The 5,736-nt window shown below is 38.9% G+C and overlaps 1 non-coding gene across 1 annotated transcript; it reads right to left on the reverse strand.

The window, feature by feature from the left end:
* Nucleotides 1-5,295: 5,295 nt before the first annotated feature.
* On the reverse strand, nucleotides 5,296-5,458 carry LOC145430244 (U1 spliceosomal RNA). The gene has a single exon (XR_013910709.1). It is a non-coding gene; the product is annotated as a U1 spliceosomal RNA (small nuclear RNA).
* Between the last annotated feature and the right edge of the window lie 278 nt (nucleotides 5,459-5,736).

Below are 5,736 nucleotides of genomic sequence, written 5' to 3' on the forward strand. Positions count from 1 at the left end.
TTTAACTAATTTGAATCAAAGCCCGATCCATGTCTGATACATGTCTTGTCTTCCTGCAGTAGGTTCTGTAGTCACTGCTCCTGCTCTTCTGGGAGCTGCAGGTTTCAACTCAGCTGGAATAGCTGCAGGCTCCTGCGCTGCAGGCATGATGTCGTCTGCTGCAGCTTCTAATGGAGGAGAAGTGACAGCCGGAGGTGTGGTGGCTGTTTTGCAGTCAGCAGGTAAATATATAATTAGATGTTTTATTAGGATTTTAACTTACAACAACATGCAAAAAGAAGAAGTTCATGGCTTTGGGCCTTGGATTCCAGGCCGGAGTTGTGTCCTCAGCCTGTAGTCTGACTTGGACGAAGAAAACTAAATCTTGTGGACCCCATTGCAGTGTGAGTGTGGTGGTTTCTTACTGGTCAATAGTAGACCTTACTACAGTCTTGTACGGGAGTCATTTTGAACCGTACGTAACATTTGACGTTTGTCGACAGGATTTTTATTCAGCATACAAAACCACCTGCCTTAGACTGATCAATATGGCTGATGAACTATCTGAAACCGTTAATATGGTGTGTGTGAATATCAAATAAAGTCTTATGAATCAAATTATGTCAGTCCTTCATGACATGTATCACTTGTTTTTTTTTGGAGTGTTTTTTTTCTGTTTTTTAATTTTGTTATCCACATGAAAAATTCCAAAACTGCAGATTTTAGACACTTTAGACCTAAAATGTATATTCATTAGGGGAAAAAAACATTCATTTGTGATAGTAAACGTAAAACAACCTGAAAGACTCCATGTGACAGTCAGAACATTGAGCTTAACAAGTAAGGTCCAGTTATTTGTTTTAACAAACATTTCAAGCACATCCTCTAGTCTATTTGTAGGATTGTTGGCTGTCCACTCAAGAAGTTCAGAATACAAAAAGCAGAATAAGAGATTTTTGACTACCCGACTTCTGTCTGTATTAAGAGTGGCCTTTGGTGTCATATTTCAGCTGCTGCACATGTCAATTGATTTTGTAACACCAAGACTTTAATATTTGAGACTGCTATTAAGCAGGTCAAAAATGAAATTTCATGCTCATCTGAGGCTACATATATACAAACCCGATTTACTTCACACCACATCATTTTTCATATGTAGGAAAAGGTAAGTTCATCAGATGAAACTTAAAGGATCTTTGGCTCACGTCTTCATCTGGATCAGCGGTCCCCAACCCCCGGTCCGTGAGTCCTTTGGTACCGGGCCACGAGAGTTGAGGCTCAGGTGTGAAATGTCAAGTCAATGAAAGTAGAAAAATGTTTTAATATATATTAATTTTATAGTATTTTGTAAACGTAAACAGGGGTGGCCATTTTTGGCCACGAACAAGCTGAGAGGGAGTTTTTTTGTTTTTCTGTTACTGCACCAAAAAAAACAAAGATACATAAAACTCATTGATACTTTTACTTATTGCTATGCATCTAACCTCCATCATGGTTAGAAAATAATTCAGTTTGCATGTTTTATTTGGAAAAAAATTGGGGTTTTGTGATTTTTTCCATTTATGAGTTCCTAGGATTATGTGATCTAACTGGTATTTAAAGGGTTAGAATTCTGAATTTGAATGAAATTTTGATTTTCATGAACAGCACTGATGCTAATCTAAAAAATCAAGTAAAAAAAAGTGGAAATTTTTCTTAATATATATGAATTTTATAGCATTTTGTAGTTGTAAACAAGGGGTGGCCATTTTTGGCCACGAACAAGCTGAGAGGGAGTTTTCATGTTTTTGCTCTCTCTGCACAAAAATAACAATGCATTATAATCAATGTTGATGTGAATCAATTACATGACCCATACTCTACTATTAATAATACAAGAAATTTCAGTAGCAACTCAATTATATAAAATTGCAAGATTTGAGGTTGTCTTCCAGCTAGTCGCAGTGGACAAACAAACTGGTGTTTAAAGGGTTAAAAATGTAAAAAGTAATAATTATTTTATATTTATGAAAAGAACTGAAGTTACTTAAAAGCTTTATGCAGATAAAATGGCAAAATAAACATGAAAATAACAGACCTAATCTGTTGGTGGCCACGAACAAGCTGAAAGGGTAGTGATTTTGAACAAAGGCAAGGCAAGGCAAATTTATTTGTATAGCACAATTCAACAACAAGGTGATTCAAAGTGCTTTAGAGAGACATTAGAAACAAAAACAAATAAAAAGTATGATTTAAAATTGATTAAAACAAGCAAACAAACTAACTAACTAAACACACACATTTCACACCTGTTCGCGCGATCTGAACCCTTATCGTAAGGGGAGCTACCAGTCCTTCTGTGGACGAGCTACTTTCTATTTTAAATTCCCTGAATTTAAAATACTCTCTAGACCCAGTCTAGACCCAGCTGGGGAGCTACCCAGAGCTCTAACCCACTTAACAAACAAACAAACAAACAAACAAACAAACAAACAAACAAACAAACAAACAAAGCAGTATGTAAAATCAAAACAGATAAAATCAGAACAGTAGATAAAATCAGTAGTTAATGTAAGTTTTGAAATTTAAGCTTAAAAGTGTGGATTTGGTGCTTTATTCAAATGCAGCTGAGAATAGATGAGTCTTCAACCTGGATTTAAATAAACTGAGTGTTTCAGCTGATCTGAGGCTTTCTGGGAGTTTGTTCCAGATATAAGGAGCATAAAAGCTGAATGCAGCTTCTCCGTGTCTGGTTCTGACTCTGGGAACTGATAAAAGACCAGATCCAGATGACCTGAGGGATCTGGAAGGTTCATACTGGGTCAGGAGGTCATTGATGTATTTTGGTCCTAAACCATTCAGAGCTTTATAGGCCAGCATCAGAACTTTAAAGTCTATCCTCTGACGGACAGGCAGCCAGTGTAAAGACCTCAGAGCTGGACTGATGTGGTCCACTTTTTTGGTCTTAGTGAGGACTCGAGCAGCAGAGTTCTGAATGAGCTGTAGTTGTCTGACTGATTTTTTAGGTAGACCTGTAAAGATGCTGTTACAGTAATCAAGCCTACTAAAGATGAATGCATGGACTAGTTTTTCCAGGTCCTGTTGAGACATCAGATCTTTTATCCTTGATATATTCTTGAGGTGATAGTAAGCTGACTTTGTTATTGTCTTAATGTGTTTTTCTAAGTTTAGGTCTGCATCCATCACTACACCCAAATTTCTCGCCTGGTTTGTGGTTTTTAGATGTATAGATTGAAGTTCTCTGGTGACCTGTAATCGTTTTTCTTTGGCGCCAAAGACTATTACCTCAGTTTTGTTTTTGTTTAGTTGGAGAAAATTGTGGCACAACCAGTCATTAATTTCCTCAATGCATTTACCAAGAGCCTGTACAGGGCCTCGGTCTCCTGGTGACATTGTGATATATATTTGTGTGTCATCTGCATAGCTGTGATAGTTTATTTTGTTGTTCTTTATAATCTGTGCCAGTGGGAGCATGTAGATGTTAAACAGAGGGGGTCCCAAGATGGAACCTTGGGGAACTCCACATGTGATACTTGTCTGCTCAGATGTGAAGTTACCTATTGATACAAAGTATTTCCTGTTTTCTAAGTATGTTTTGAACCAGTTTAGTACAGTTCCTGAAAGACCTGTCCAGTTCTCCAGTCGTTTGAGTAATATGTTGTGGTCAACTGTATCAAATGCTGCACTGAGATCCAGTAAAACTAAGACTGGCATTTTTCCACTGTCTGTGTTCAGACATATGTCATTAAACACTTTTGTCAGAGCGGTTTCAGTGCTGTGGTTCTGTCTAAAACCTGACTGGAAGGCATCGTAGCAATTATTCTGTTTTAAGAAGTAATTGAGCTGTTGAGAAACTGCTTTTTCAATGATCTTACTTAAAAATGGGAGATTTGAGATCGGCCTGTAGTTTTTCATTTGTGTCTTGTCAAGATTGTCCTTTTTCAGTATAGGTTTGATTACAGCAGTTTTTAGTGGTTCTGGAAACACACCTGACATTAAGGAAAAGTCGACGATCTGTAACAGGTCTGACTCTAAAGTCTTTGAGACCTTTTTGAAAAAACTTGTTGGCAGGACATCTAAACAGCAAGAGGAGGAGTTCAGTTGACCTAAGATGTCCTCCAGGTCTTTGCTGTTAATCGGGTGAAACTCTTTGATGGTGTTTAAACAGTTTTTCAGTGGACACAGTACATATCCTGGATCTGCTGTTGATGTACCAACTGCTTGTCTAATCTTTTGGATTTTGTCTGTGAAGAATTTGGCAAAGTCATTGCAGGCCATGGTCGAATGAAGTTCAGCTGCCACTGGCACAGGAGGGTTTGTTAGCCTGTCAACTGTAGAAAATAAGACCCGAGCATTATGGCTGTTTTTAGTGATGATGTCAGAGAAGTAGGACTTTCTTGCACTCCTCAGTTGTAAATTATAATTGTGAAGTTTCTCTTTATAGATGTCATAGTGAACCTGGAGGTTTGTTTTTCTCCATCTGCGCTCAGCTTTCCTACACTCTCTTTTTTCATTTTTCACTAGTGTGGAGTTTCTCCATGGAGACTTTTTCCTTCCAGAGATAACCTTCACCTTAATGGGGGCAATAGTATCCATTACATTTAACATGTTAGCATTGAAGCTATTGACGAGCTCATTGACTGACCCTCTGGACAGGTCAGGTGTTAATGGGAAGACCTGGTTAAAAATTGCACTACTGTGTTCAGTTATACACCGTTTTGTGATCACTGCTGTTGATATATTTGTGTGGGCTGAGATTTTACTTTCAAAGAAAACACAGTAATGATCAGATAAGCCCACATCAGACACAGCAATGTTTGAAATGCTCAGGCTTGGAGATCAGTAGGTCAAGAGTGTGTCCTCTATTATGTGTGGCCTCTGTTACATGCTGAGTCAGCCCAAAGTTGCCCAGAGTGTTACTCAGGTCTTTAGTCCCTTTGTCCTGAGGGTTGTCCACATGGATGTTAAAATCCCCAACAATAATTACACAGTCGAAATCAACACAGATCACAGACAGCAGTTCACTGAGGTCATTAATGAATCATTTCAATGTAAGCAGCTGTCTCCTGGAAGTTTTCAGTCTTTTGAATATGTGGCTTTACAGCTGAAGGCCCCATCCAAAGTTGTGTTTGTTAATGTTTACAGGCCTCCCAAATGCTGCACAGACTTTTTTAAATAAGACAGCATCCCCTCCTCCTCTCCTGCTTACCCTGGCCTCACTGATAAAACTGTAGTTAGGAAGCCAGAAGATTGCATGACGTCGTCATTGAAAATAAGCGCAAACATTCCCACTCATTTTTCTTTCAACATATGAGGGGGGGAGAGCGCGAACGCAGTCCCCACTACCAGAAATTATGTAGTCGAGATTCCCACATTTGGGGAATTCGCAGGCTGTCAGCAAAGCCAGAGTGCAATGGCTGAGCCTCGGCCTGAGAGAACCACCTTCGTGATCATGGTATCTCTCTTACCAGGTAAGTATGAATTCCTTAGCTCACGCATGGGGCAGTCTTTCACACACAAACCCTGCACACTCACGGTGCTCACAATCTCAAAATCAACACAAACACAGCCTGTAGGAAGCTGGGACTACACACTATTTATATATACACATGAAGCAGTTTCCAACAGAGCCCCATAAGGTTATTTAGCTTTACAAATACCGGGAGAATTTCCCATCATGCATTGCTGTATCTGCGCAACAAGAGCTAGCTGAAAGATAACTTTTTTTCATCAATTTAACCTCCTTAAATCCACCAA

Source organism: Astatotilapia calliptera, chromosome 7 (assembly GCF_964374335.1).
Source record: "Astatotilapia calliptera chromosome 7, fAstCal68.1, whole genome shotgun sequence".
NCBI lineage: Eukaryota > Metazoa > Chordata > Actinopteri > Cichliformes > Cichlidae > Astatotilapia > Astatotilapia calliptera.